Source organism: Pan troglodytes, chromosome 12 (genome assembly GCF_028858775.2).
Source record: "Pan troglodytes isolate AG18354 chromosome 12, NHGRI_mPanTro3-v2.0_pri, whole genome shotgun sequence".
NCBI classification, from domain to species: domain Eukaryota; kingdom Metazoa; phylum Chordata; class Mammalia; order Primates; family Hominidae; genus Pan; species Pan troglodytes.
In genome coordinates this window covers 110,607,347-110,622,768 of record NC_072410.2, presented here as the reverse complement: position 1 = coordinate 110,622,768, position 15,422 = coordinate 110,607,347, and the positions used below count along the sequence as shown (strand labels likewise).

The following is a 15,422-nucleotide window of genomic DNA, read 5'->3' as shown; positions in this document are numbered from 1 at the left end:
CAGCCTACATTTTTTTTTTTAGACGGAGTCTAGCTCTGTTGCCAGGCTGGAGTGCAGTGGCACGATCTCAGCTCACTGCCACCTTCTACTCCCTGGTTCAAGAGATTCTCCTGCCTCAGCCTCCCAAGTAGCTGGGATTACAGGCACGCGCCACCAGGCCCAGCTAATTTTTGTATTTTTGTATTTTTTTTTTTTTGGTAGAGATGGGGTTTCACCATGTTGGCCAGGATGGTCTTCATCTCCTGACCTTTTGATACACCCATCTTGGCCTCCCAAAATGCTAGGATTACAGGCATGAGCCACTGCACCTGGCCTCCCTGTAATTCTTAAAACATTCTTTTTAGGCAAGCTTTCAAGATAATGTATTGCATGAGACATACTTACACTAAAATTTCTGTTGTTGTTTATCTAAAATTCAAATTCAATTTAGTGCTTTTATTTTTATTTTCTAAATTTGGTAAATTTGTAGCTTTTAGAGTATTAATCATTCTGCTAGTCTCTTGTTTGTTTTTTTTCTCATATAAAACTCAGACATATATGGTCAAGTCCAATTTTATTATTTATAAGCTATGTGATCTTTGACAAGTTACATTATTTCTCTGAACCTTAATTTTCTCGTCTATAAGACTGGCAAAATGTCTCTAATGACAAAGACATCATCTGCTCACTGAAGTGTATGCATACCCTTCTTCCTGGGTACGCCACTTGATACGGTTTGGCTGTGTGTCTCCACCCTAATCTCATCTCATAACTCCCATAATTCCCACATGTTGTGAGAAGGACGCAGTGGGAGATGATTGAATTATGGGGGTGGGTCTTTCCTGTGCTGTTCTCGTGACAGTGAATGGGCTCACGAGATCTGACAGTTCTAAAAACGGGAGTTGCCCTGCTCATGCGCTCTCTTTGCCTGCTGCCATCCACAAAAGATGGGACTTGCTCCTCCTTGCCTTCCGCCATGATTGTGAGGCCTCCCCAGCCATGTGGAACTGTAAGTCCAATTAAACCTCTTTCTTTTGTAAATTGCCCAGACTCAGTTATGTCTTTATCAGTAGCATGAAAATGGACTGATACACCACTAGACTCAATATACCAGCCCCTTTTGCAATTAGGAGCAGGCTTGTGGTTGACTTTTACAGTAGAGTGGGAGCAGTAGTGATTTACGCCATTCAGGGCAAGGCTTTCAAGAAGAGATTGTTTCTTCTCCATACTCCATGTTCTTCTTTTGACCAGCTGATTGCCGGGAGTGCTGAGTCCTCAGGGATTAGTGGGGTCTTAGTATGAAAGAAACCCAGGTCTCTGAGTCACCATATAAAAAAACAAAACAAAACAAAACAAACCACTTAAATATCTTTTATGTGAAAAAGAAATAAATTTTTGTTATATTATGGCACCTAACTTTGGGAGTTCATTTGTCACAGCTGCTACTAATACCATACCTAATACAAAAATTGCTACTAGAAATAAAAATGCTGACTTAATAAATACCTAAAATAGGTGGTATTGACTTAGCAGTTAGGCAGAACCAATAATAAAAGATATTGTAGCCTAGAACAGTATTCTATTGATGTGATCAAACTATTGCCTAGAAACAGATGACATTCCTACTGAGCCCAAATCTCCAGGGAAAACGGTAAGAACTATTGTGTTAGTGAGTTTTGGCCTTTACTTTGCAGTAAAGTATTACAAGAAAGAGATAAGCTCAAGAAAGGACTGACTGGTTTGAAAGAAAAAGCATAAGAAAATAGGAAGAGTTCAGAAATTTGAGATTTTGCCAAGTTAGAAAGCAGATGGCATCTAGATCCTAAATGGGAAGAGATAATTCTAGAAAAGGATGTCAACAATAAAAGGACCTATTATGTCTATTTGGCTAAACAAAGAGAATCAGCCCTATGACAAAGATCTGATTAAGGGTAAAACCTTTCCACTCAAGCCTGATGTTTCAGATGGCTGCATGATATCAAACATTATGTCAACAGATACAGGCATGGGGCTTAGAAAGCAGAGAGATAAAGCAAACTTTGTTATTAAGTATGGAAATGAACTTTAAGTCTTGTACATAGGACTGACCAGTAGAAAATAGATCAGAAACTTTTAAAGGAACTGTATTAATTTGATAGAGCTGCTGTAACAAACTACTACAAACTGGGATGCTTAAGCAACAGAAATTTATTGTCTCATATTCCTGGAGACTAATAGTGCAAAGTCAAGGTGTCAGCAGAGTTGGCTCCTTCTGAGGGCTGTGAAGACGCATCTGAGGCAGGCCTCCCCTCTTTGTCTGCAGATGGCCATCTTGATCTTCACAAGGTATTTTCCCTGGATACAAGTTTGTCTCCAATTTACCCCTTTGTAAATTTAATTAATTAATTAATTAATTTTAGAGTCAAGGTTCTCTGTTGCCTGGGCTGGAGTCGTACAGTTACCACTTGTACTACCACTGATCATGGCTTACTGCAGCCTCAAACTTCTGGGCTGAAGTGATCTTCCCACCTCAGCCTTCAGAGTAGCTGGGACTACAGACATGCACCACCATGCATAGCTCCCAAATTTCCTCCTTTTATAAGGACACCAGTCATATTGGATTGCAGCTCACCCTAATGACCTCAGTTTAGCTTTTTAAAGACCCTGTCTCCAAATAAGGTCGTATTCCAAGGTACCGGTGGTTAGAACTTCTACATAATCAATTTTGAGTGACACAATTCAACCCATAACAAGAACTTTTTGAGGAAATTATATTGCTAAAGAAACAGTTTTCCTGGATTTAAAAAAAAAATGCCAGTTATTATAAAACAACTCTTAAATCCTAACGTTCACAAAATCAGAATTGTACTGCAAAAGCTCTTCCGCCTCCAACACCCATGTGACCATGGAAGATAATGAACGAGGATCCACATCCCACAAGCCAGAACCAGGTCATGGATGAAACAGACAAAGCAGTTCCTCCCAGAAGGCTTATCCAGGGTCTAATCCCAAATAACTTCCTCCATGTCCAGATCAAGAATCACTTCTCCAGCAGGAGTGCATCATGAAGAAGGACCAGTGAATGCCTTGTGTTTCCTGTTCTTCCCCCCAGTGAATGCCTTGTGTTTCCTGTTCTTCCCGTTCTCGGTGGGAATTTCATCGTTCTTCTACTGGATCTGCTACACTCTTTTCTATTATATGTATGTTTGGGGAAGAGATGCCCAAACTCATGATCTGGAGTTCATAGATCTCCAGATCGTGAGCTACTTCTCTCTCTCTCTCTGTGTGTATATATACATACATATATATGATGTTCACATTTATGTATGTATGTGTATGTTCACATACATATATATGTATGTATATATACACACACATATATGTACATATAAATATATATTAATATAAATATATATTAATTATAATACTATTTAATAATATAATAATATTAATTAATTATAATTATATATATATACTTTTGGGAGTCAGGGTCTTGCTCTGTTGTCCAGGCTGGTATTGAACTCCTAGGCTCAAGTGATCCACCAACCTAAGCCTCCCGAAGTACTAGGATTACAGGTATGAGCCACCACACCCAGCCCTTGAGTCACCTCTAGACTCAAATGAGAGGTTACTCTATACCCTAGAGATCATGGACTTCAAGCTGCTGAGTAACTCAATGGTGAGAGTATCTCTGGGTAGGAGGAGGGATGATCTGCTTATCAGAAAAATGAATGGAAACAGAATTTGTTCAGTGTTCACAATTTTAGGTGCTTTCCCTTACATTCTCCTGTTTCCAAAAGTTAAACTACTACATGAGAATTTTACTGATGAAATGTAAGTGGAAGTTATGTGTACCATTTTGGGGTCACAGCTTTTAAGAAATGGGGATATCTTTTATGCTCCCATTTTCCCTTCCACAAGCAATATCCTGAAAATGACTTGACTTGACCCTTACAAAGCTTTAAAATGAAGAGACTGGATCCTTTGATTAGTATATAAAGAAAATGTGTCCTCAAACCAAAGTAAGAGTATTTGACTGCAATTTGAAAGAGAAATACATTTCTCTTTTGCTAAGTTGCTAAAATTTGGGTGCTTATTTGTTGTAGTAGCTAGTGTTTCCCTAGACAATACTTCCATCTAATTTTAAGGCCTCTTTGAGACTTAATATTTTAAGATTCTACAGTGAGTTTCCAGGCTGTGACACACCTGAAAACAAAAATAGCAGGACTGCGATTTGTTGTTCCAGAATTTTCTAGTTTTGCAGAGTATTTACTCTTAAAAATGAAAAGTAACAGTGGTACACAACTATCTAATAGACGGTTGCTGCTGCTGTTATTTTTCCTGGCGTTAAAAATTCAACATAGACCAAGGAAACACAGAATTTTGGAATTTCAGAGGAGGAAGGACCAACAAGTTAGCAGACATTTTCATTTTACAGATGAGGACTGTAGCTTCCGAGAGGTTAAATAAGTTTGCCTACGTTTAAACTATTAATAGTGACAAAGATTGGACTTTAACCCAGCTTATACTCCAAGGATTCTGTGCTTGCTAACTGTACAATACTGGGTATCTGAGGTTTCAAATATTATTATTTACATTGCTAGCCTTTCTTTGTCAGTCTGGTCTTGCAACCAAGCAAAATCTCACTCAAATCCTACTCAGCCACCTGCCAGCTGTGTGGCCTTGAGGAATCATTCAATGTCTCTGAGCCTGATGAACCTCATCTGTTATGTGGACATAATAATAGTAGCCAATACATACAGTTGTTCTGGGGATTAAAATGTGATAATGTACACAAAATGCAAGAGCACATTGTGTTCTAGGCAGAAAGTACTTAGTGATAATTATGGTCATAATAATGAAGATGGATTTAGAAAAAAAGAATTTTTTAGTTCAGTGTCACCTAATCTTTGAGGAAGAATGGAGAAAAGACTCAGAAAATTATCTCACATATTTAGTTTATAGTAGAAACTTGGTACTGTTATCATGAACGGGCAGTCTGTGTCTATTTCACTTTAATTTCAACAAAGGGATTAACCTCACAAACTTGCCATAAGTACAGATAAAGGTACGTACCCTAAAATAGAAGTAGGAGAATTCATCCCTGATATCTTTAAAACAGGAAAGTTATCAACGTGGTGTGACTATGAAATGCCATGAACTAGAAATGGGAGGCCTCCCAATTTAGTCTTAAAACAATTTTAAGTTAGCAAAGCTCAAAAGAATTTACATAACAAAGACATCAACACAAATGGAATGCAAATTGTCTTTTCAGGCTAGTGTGAGAGATGAGGTTACAAAATCAAAAGAACTGTATATGATATTTCAGAGTTCACAAAAAGCATTTTTCACATTCACAATCTTATCTGGACCTCCCATAACTCCATAAAATTGGAATTGATTCTAACCCCTGTTTATCCATGAAGTTTTTGGGACTCACAGGTTTGAAATGACTCGTCTAGTATTATCTACCTAGTAAGTGGATGAAACTCAGAATTGATTCCAAGAATCCTATGTATTTTGCATTAATAACTCATTGTCTCTCTGGATATAAGACCTATTTCAACAGATAAGAAAACTGAAGAAATACAGGTTTGAGCTGCTGTTGTAGCACTTGATGGAAAGTGAACATTTGTTAAAGCAAGTGATCTACAACATAAAACTGAAGCAAACCATGTGGACAAAGGGAAGCCTTTAAGAAAAGGATTTGCTTGATAGGAAGAGAATTCTTATCAAAAGTATGTGATTGCCTCTGAGATAGTTATAGGCTAAACACATCACCTAAAACTATATCGACTACTATAATAATCAGTGCTCTTTTAGCGTAACTAGATTCTAGAACACCACCTATCCTCAAGATTTCCTTTCATTAACGTTACATATGGTTATTAGGACTAAATCTTTGAAAGACACTTTCTCCTACCTACCTCTCTACTTTTCCAAGTTTGCCTTTCCTTCTTCTCACCAATCTGTATGTTGGACTCCTAAGATATTTCTCTTCCTCAACACCACCAGCACATACTCACATAAGCACACTTTTGTGCTCATGCTTACTCTGCATGTAATATCTTTTGTTACCTGATTTATTTGATTGACCATGGCTTGATTTGAATGTAACCTATTGTCCCAGATTCCACTAACTTAGATATTTCTCCTCTCAGCTCAGCTCCTGTGACACTTTTTTTTCCTACAATCAATCTATAGAATTTTCTGTTCATTCATCTCTCTTTTGTTGTCTTCGAGACCAAGTAATTGTCCTTTTTTTAGATGCAAAAATAAATACTTATTTAGAATAAAAAAATCACAAGTTATACATTTAAAAAGCTGAAATATGCTACAAAAACACACAATACAGAAAGATAATACTGTATTTTTACTTATGTTTATTTATCTTTTGAGGTGTAGTCAACTACGATCTCCTCTTTCTCTGACCACCCCGTGTGAAGGAACCAGCCCCTTTTTCATTTGTTGATATGCACTTACCCTGTTTTCTTTTATTTCATAGCACTTATCCCTTGAGCTGCCATCTCTATTCCTATTTGTTTGTTTATTGTCTTTCTTCCCCACTAGAATGTAAACTTGATGAGAGCACAGACATTTTTGTCTAATTGGCCATTTTCTGCCAACATCCAGAACATGGTAAGTGCTCAATGAATGTTTGTTTAGTAAGTGTTGAAAATTTTCACATAGAATTCTATATTTTACAAAAAGTATGAAAAATATGATAAAGCTGTTAAAAAGTAGTAATATGTATAAGAAAAATATCAGAATTAAATCAAACTATTATAAGTTACTATCTCTGCATATAAAGTTAAGGAATATTATTTTCTTCATCCTGTTTTTCTAGGTTTTTTTTTTTCTTTTATGGTAACTGCACTTTTCATCTCTGTATGTCAGGTCTTGTATGATACAATATGTGGGCCTTATGTGCTGGTGTTCTTCGAGGCTGTATTGTTAGACTTCACTTCCCTTTCCTTGAAATTATTTTCTTGTGTGTTCTTATTTATTCCTTCAAACATCACCTACATGATATTGATCCCCAAATCTTTATTTCTAATCCCAAACTTTTCTTGAGCTCCAGACCTTGGATAACTCCATTAAGGCATCCAAAAGGTACTTTTAATACAATTTGGCTAAGTGCTCACTCATTTTCTTAAATAGATGTGAGCCTGGCACTGTGATAGATGCTTTGTGTAAGCTACTCATTACCACACTATAAAACAAATGAGAAAATCAAGCTAAAGAAGGTTAAGGGACTCACAAAATTGCTAAAGAATCTCATTTCAGGCAGCTGGAGAGCTTTAGTTAGTCCAGAGCCCTTTGAGGCTTGATGGGCAGCAGAGCCCAAGAAGACAGGTCAGAGGCACTGTCAGCTCAGCCCTGGACAAACAGCCTTTTATGAAAAGGTCACGTTGGCACAAAATCCTTTGCAAGCGATATCAGCACAGGGATCAATATTCAGTTGGTGGATATTACTTTCCATTCTGTCCGTGCTTTGCAGGCTCACAGATCTATGCCTTGGCTAAGCTGTTGGCTGTTTGGATTGTTCCTCCTTCTCGACTCCATCAATTACAGCCTTCCTTTATCCTTTAAGTCCATTCTAAAGGACATCATCTACATTAGCCCTACTCCAATTCTTACGGTAAAAATAAATACTCCCTCTACTTCCTCACACAGTATTCTTCTTCCACTTCCATTGTAGTTCTATTCCAATTTTCCTGCTGTTGAAATTAGCTGTTGAATGGCTGCCAATAGAACTGCCTGGCAAACTCCTTGCAGAAAGAGTTTCTGTCCCATTCATTTCAGGATCCTACACATGCCAGCATAAATAATTGCTTAGATAAATCTTCCAAAGCTTGTATATTTAAATAGTTGCCCAATAAATGCTGTGACAGTTATTCCTTTGGGTTATTATAATATTTATTAACTAAATAGAGTAACTTGTATATTGAAACAAACAAAATAATTTAACAAGACTCTCAATAGCAATAGAGTTAAAATTCATTGAGCGCCTAGCCCCTGTTAGGCTAATTCATATTACCTTTTACCTTCAAAACAATTCTGAGAACAGTGGGAGAAGAAACTATAGCAAATGATAGAGATAGCTGAACCCATTTAACTGTAGAATTAAGACTACAATAAACTTGAGAATTATGATTACTAAACACAATTATTCCATAAATAGTGTAGGAACAACTGAATAACCATGTGCAAACAGTAATACAGATAGCTCTCTCACAAGTTACAATGAAATAAGTTATAGATGAACCTGAATTCAAGACTTAGACATAAAAAGTGAAACTGTATACTTGAAGAACATTAGAGAATTAAAAATAAATGCTAGAATGAGAAGGCCTTTACAAGTTTAAATTCACAAGTCATAAATTTTACTATACGAACAAACAAAGAACTAGGACAAATATCTGCATAGACAATATAGACAAAGTGTTAATATTATATATAAAGAGCTTCTACATATTGAGTAGAAAAGACTAACAATGGAATAGATTAATGAGAAAATAATGTTATGGAATAATTCACAGAAAAATACATATGAATGGGCCGGGTGCAATGGGTCACACCAGTAATCCCAGCATTTTGGGAGGTCAAGTTGAGAGAATGCCTTGAGGCCAGGAGTTCAAGAACAGCCTGGCCAACATGGCAAAACCCCAACTCTACTAAAAAATACAAAAATTAGCTGGGTGTGGTGGCATGCATCTGTAGTCCCAGCTACTCGGGAGGCTGAGGTGGGAGGATCACTTGAGCATGGGAAATGGAGGTTGCAGTGAGCCAAGATTGCCCCACTGCACTCCAGCCTGGGTGACAGAGACTTTGTCTCAAAAATAAAAGAAAGAAAGAAAAATATAGATGAATGTTTCTTAAACACATAGAAATATATTCAAGAAACATATTCAACTTAACTCATGGGAAGAGAAACAAAAATAGAAATTACAACTCAACATTTCCTACCTGTCAGAATGGCAAAGGTCAAAATGTTTGATAACCTATTATGATAGTATGTACAACAACTTGTACTCTTATTGATTTTTGGTAGGAGTTTAAATAGTATAATTCTATTAAGAATAATTTGGCAACTTATATCACAAATGGATATACCTTTTGATTCAGTAATTCCACTTCTGAAGTGTTATCTTACTAGTAGATTTGCCATTGATCACATACACATTCAAGGCTATTAATTACAACATTTTTGTTTTGGTATCATAGAAGATTGAAACTAAATGCCCATCAATAGGGAGCCAGTTAATAATTATGATAATCTATATTATATAATAATATGCAACCATCAAAATGAATGATCCAACAGATGTGGAAAGATCTCAAGATGAAGTTAAAACAAATTGTTAAGTGAAAGTAGCAGGGAGAGAGCTAATACGCATAATATATTTCCATTTGTGCAAAAGTGAAAGAACATGTACCTACATGCTTATAAAAACAAAAACAATTCCAAAAGAAAATTATGCTGAAAAGGTCCATTTAACAGGTAAGGAAATAAATAATCAGAAATGTTATGAATTGCCTCCAAAGACAATCAATTAGCAAAGTCATAGATTTAACCTAAGTTACCTGACACAAATCGTTTTGCTTTTCTGCCTAGCTAGATGCCAGGTTCTCCAGTGAGCAATGGGAATTCAGAGACAAGAGATGTGGCTCTTACATTGGAAGAACTCATAGTTGGAGGAGCGGAGACATATAACTGCAATTACACAGAAGCATAGTGGCAGTCATAAGCTCAGGGCTCTGTGAAATCACCAGGGAGTTGGAGTGCTGTGAAAGGATGTAGAGATTAATGCTTGAGTTGAGTTTTGGAAGGAGATTTATGAGTTTATCATCTCACAAAGAGAAGAAAAGACTAAGGTCGAAGAAAAGAATCAGCATGACCCTTCAAAGGCTCAGAATGAATGAATAAATGAATGAGGGAATGAATGAATTCATCCAAAATATATTTATTAAATATCTATTGACTCCTAGGCATGAAATGATAACCAAGTCAGAGAAGGCACGCAGCTTCATTGTCATATCCTGGGGAGGGAAGACAGGCTGAAGATGTAAACAGATAAGATAATCTCAGAATAGAAAAAGCTATGTAGATTTACAAAGAAAACAAAAAGCATTATATGACAATGAATGAATAAAGGTGGTGAAAGGGGTGCTTTATAGACTAGCCAGGTAGGGTCTTTTGCAGAAGATGGCATTTGGACAGAGATTTGAATCATGAGAAAGAGGCTGTCAAGAAAACAGCAAATAGGAGAGGTTTCCAGACAATAAAGTAGGAAGGGCAAAGGCTGTATCAAGCCTGCTTTGCTCAAGGATCAGAGAGAAAACAAGTTTGTCCTCAGGAGAGTGAGCAATAGGAAAATTAATCACAGATGGCATTGGAAAGGTAGGCAAATGCCAGATCATGTAAAGCAATGATAAAGAGTTTGAATTTTGTTCTAGGCACAGTGACAAGCTGTTGGAAGCTTTGAGAAGGGAAAAGGCAGGATGTGATTTGTGCTTTTAGATCACCAACTCTGCCAGGTATGTGCAGATGAACTTTGGGAGGCCGAGGCAGGTGGATCACCTAAGGTCAGGAGTTTGAGACCAGCCTGGCCAACATGATGGAAACCCCATCTCTACTAAAAATACAAAAATTAGCTGGGCATGGTGGTGTAATCCCAGCTACTCAGGAGGCTGAGGCAGGAAAATCGCTTGAACCCAGGAGGCACACGTTGCAGTGAGCCAAGATCACACCACTGCACTCCAGCCTGGGCAACAAGAGCAAGACTCTCTCAAAAAAAAAAAAAAAAAAAAAAAGGCTGGAGGCAGGGAGCCCACTGAGGAGGCTGTTACAGTAACCCAGATAAGAGACGATGGAAGGTTATTCTAGGTGGGGTGGAGAGAGGAGGAAAATTCAGCTATTTTTCAGAATTAGAATCTATAGACCATGCCTGGGATATGAGGGAAAACACAAGAGAAGGATCCTGAATGATTCAGGTTCTTAGTCCCAGCAACTGGTGATTTAGCATCACCTGCGATGGGAAGGTGAGGTTGAAATAAGTTTTGGTTTAAGACAGAGGGAGAGATCATTGTGACAACCTGTAGTCAGTCCCATGATATTCATTTGATTGGAATGTGGAAGGAATAAAAGAATGGGGAAAAATAAGAATATAGGAGTGAGAAAATAACTGGGCACAAAAATAATGAGGATATTGGATGCCAGAAAAAGAGTTTGGGCTTCATCTTGTAATAAAAATATTAAAAATATTTCTCTTGGGTATTTAATATTCCCAAGAATCCAAAAGCAGCATTACTATTTTTATTCTCACATTACAGATGAGGAAATGGAAGCACAGGAAATTTACTAATATGATCAATGTCATATAGAACAACAATAACAGCGAAAACTCAGGGTTCAAGATCCAAGCGATATGAGTCCAGATCAGTCTCTCTTTCTCTCCGTCTCCGTTCCTCTTTCTCCTCCTTCTCCTTCTTTGTCTTCATTTTTGTCTTCTTCCTTTCTTCATTCTCGATCATCTATCCCTCTGTCTATGATGTAAACCACATACATCATTTACAAATTTTTAAGTAACCACATTAAAAAAAAGCAGGTGAAAATAATCTAAATAACATATTTTCCTTAGTCAACTATATCCAAATATTTTCATTTCAACATGTAAGTATAAAAATTATCAATTTAATGTTTTACATTATTTTTCACACTAAATCTTCAACATTTAATTTGTATTGCACACTTACTGCACATCTTATCCACACCATCCACATTTCAAGTGCTCAGTAGCCACAAGTGGCTCACTGATGCCATACCGGACAGCTTAGATTTCTACCCATACAGAAAATTCTAGAGGAAAATGCCAGGATTATTGTTTCAAAAATATTATGTAAGATTGTAGAGCTTCAGTGGTAGAGCAAACCTAGCAAGAGTTGAGACAGGAGGAATTAAGATTGTCTTAGTCTGTTTTGTGTCACTATAAAGAATATCTGAGGCTGTGTAATTTATTAAGAAAAAATGATTACTTGGCTTATGATTCTTCTGGCTAGAAGGTTCAAGACTGGCATCTGGTGATGGCCTCAGGCTGCTTCTACTCATGACAGGAGAAGGGCAGCCGGCCTATGCACAGATCCCATGGTGAGAAAGGAAGCAAGGGAGAAAGGGAGAGGTACCAGGCTCTCTTTAACAGCCAGCTCTCTCTTGCAGGCATGAATAGAGTTAAAACTCATTCACCCCCAGGGGAGGTATTCCTGAGCCATCTGCCTCTCCATGATTCAGATACTTCCCATTAGGTCCCACCTTCAACACTGGGGATCAAATTTCAATATGAGGCTTGTAGGGAACAAATATTCAAACCATAGTGGAGATGAAGGATTTTTGGATTTCTTATTCCCAGGCTTTTTCTAGGCTCTACCATTTCTTACTGCAAATACCCCAACACCCCTTACTTGTCTCTCTGCTTTCTTTTTTTCTTATGAATGAATGGAGATGACAAAGGATTTATGACTAAGAGTATTGGTAACAGTGCTCACCTCTGCACCCAAGGCTTACAAACATAGCGTTTTTGTATATACAGGCTGAATACATAACATGCAACCAGGTGGTAATAAAGAATGTTAGTGTCACTTTGTACAAGGACATTATTATAAAAAGTACAAACCATTATCATCTTCGCAACTTAGGAGTCCTTTTTAAACTTTGTAATATCCACATGAAGCAAATCTATAGCCTGAATTTCCAAATCTCTCTCTGAAGAAAACAGAAGATCACTTCCTTTCTAACATGAATAATATTTATGCTTACATGTAGGTCAGAGTCAGCCAAACAGCTCTTGTGTCTGAAAGTCTATTTTAGACTTGGCTGTCATGACAACCATGAGATTTGGCCCAGGTGTCTTCTCTCTCCTGACACACAGACAGCAGGTTTGCAGGCCTGGCTGTGATTTCTGGGGAGCAGCACTTAGGAACTGCCATAGGATGATTAAGCCCACTTGGTTTTGGCAGGGGTGCTGACCTAACAGACTGCAAAAAATTCCGTTCCACATGGATTCTTAATTTATCAATTTAGAAGAGGACACAGTGGGGAGGGTTATGATCACTAATGGGCAAAGTTGTCATGGTACTGCACGAGCAAGGAAGGCTGGGAAAGAGTGAACAGAGTGAATAAAGGCTATCGTTTGAGAGGTGCTCGAACCTAGAATCCAGATTTGAGGTTTCAGTCCTCTGAGCTCACATCCCAGTCCAAGGACATAAGTTATGAAGTAATTCCCTGGGAAGGAGGCCTGCCCTGGCACAGCTCTGACTGCCCATTCTGAATAGCCCATCTCCACTTCATTCTAGTCCCAGGAATCCAGGGGGGTTGATGACAGCCCTGTCTCTCCTGCCCACCAAATGTGTGTGTTTCTAGGATCTCCTATTCTAGGAGACAATGGTTCTCAAATTTGGCTGCATAGTGAAATCATCTGGAAAGAAGTTAAAACTCCAGATCCCCTAGTAAAACCCTATATCCATTAAATAAGAATATCTGGGCTAGGAGGCTGTGAAAATCAGGTCAGTACTAGTTTTTCAACCTCCCTAGGTGACTACAACGTACAATCAAGGCTGAGATGCACTGATCCAAAATGAGCTGGGAGTGGACTGTGATATCATATAGAAGCTTGATTTATAGATGTTTTTTAATTAACATAAAATACTAACATAGATTTTATCTGATTAGCCACAACAGTGGTTATCAAAGGGTTGGTTTTACAACGCTTTTTACTCTTAAAAATTACTGAAGATTCCATAGTGCTTTTATTTATGTGGGCTATATCTACTGATATTAACTGTACTAGAAATTATACCTGAGACTTTTTTTATAGCACAAAAATGCAAAAGCACATGTTCTGTTAGCCTTCAGTTTTCTGAAATGCCTTTGAAGCCTTTTCTCCATTGTCTTAGCTATTAGCACTTGGCTCCTTTTTACTCATGCAAATTTCTGCAGCCCACTTGAATTCCTCCCTTGAAAATGGGCTTTTCTTTCCTACCACATAGCCAGACTGCAAATTTTTCATACTTACATGTTCCACTTCCCTTTTAAATATAAGTTCTAGTTTTAAGTCATTTATATGATCTTGCACCTGAGCACAGGGTGGTAGAAGCAGCCATGCTGCACTTTGAAGGTTTTTCTTTTTAGAAATTTCTTCCACCAGATACCCTAAATCATCACTCTAAAATTCAAAGTTCTGCAGATCTCTAGGGCAGGGGCACAATGTAGCCAAGTTCTTTGCTAAGGCATGACAAAAGTGACCTTTGCTCCAGTTCCCAATAAGTTCCTCACTTCCATCTGAGATCTTGTCAGCTTGGCCTTCAATATTCATATCGCATATCACTGTCAGCATTTTGGTCACAACCATTTAACCAGTTTCTAAGACACTCTGAACTTTTCTTCATCTTCCTGTTTTCTTCTGAGCCCTCCAAACTCTTCTAACCTCTGCCTGTTACCCAGCTCCAAAGTCACTGCCACATTTTCAGATATCTTTATAACAATGCCCCATTCCACAGTAATAATTTTCTGTATCCGTCTGTTCTCTCATTGCTATAAAGAAATACCTAGACCGGATCATTTATAAACAAAAGAGGTTTAATTGGCTCATAGTCCTTCAGGTTGTACAGGAAGCAAGATGCTGGCATCTGCTCTGCTTCTGAAGATGCCTGAGGAAACTTGTAATCATGGCAGAAGGTGAAGGGGAAGTAGGCATATCACATGATGGGAACAGGAGCAAGAGAGCGAGGAAGGAGGTGCTATACAATTTTATACAACTAAATCTTGCAAAAACTCACTTACTCTCATGAGGAAAGTACCAAGTGGATGTTACTAAACCATGCATGAGAAAACTACCTCCATGATCCAATCACCTCCCACCTGATCCCACCTCCAACATTAAGGATTACATTTCAAGATGAAATTTGGGTTGGGACACACATCCAAACTGTATCAGACAGCCTTTACTTCTGGCCTTAGATTAGAGGACAGAAGAAGTCCATGTGTCTCCTCTGTGGCCCTCATCAAGGTGGAGGCCACATGAGACTTTGTGGCTGAATCAGAGGAACACCAGTAGTTGTAGTGGATGCCTGAGCAGATATCTGGAATCTTGGATGCATAGAGCGATCAATATCTAACATGGTAATTCATATCCTAGAGCTTTCTGTTTTCCCAGGGATTGTTTCTGCCACTTTTGTTTATGGCTAAACTTATTCATACTTCAACATTAAACTTGAATAACACTACCCAACTCCTTGGCCGTCACCCACCATCATGTTTCTCTGTTAGGTCGCTCTCCACTGGCTAACTCAGAAACTGTACTTGCCCTCTTTCTGGCATTCTCTCTTATGAAATTCTATTTACACAGTCAATCCACCATGTGCCAGTTGGCATTTAGGGTCACGGACCATATTCTTAAACTCTTTAT

General features: G+C 38.0%; 1 long non-coding RNA gene across 1 annotated transcript in view; it reads left to right on the top strand.

Annotated features, from left to right (window-relative positions):
• Positions 1–886: 886 nt before the first annotated feature.
• Positions 887–15,422, top strand: part of LOC107972674 (uncharacterized) — a 260,787-nt gene continuing 246,251 nt past the window's right edge. Inside the window, exon 1 of the long non-coding RNA XR_008546177.2 lies at positions 887–988. This is a non-coding gene — a long non-coding RNA (uncharacterized LOC107972674). The remainder of the gene's footprint in view (positions 989–15,422) is intronic.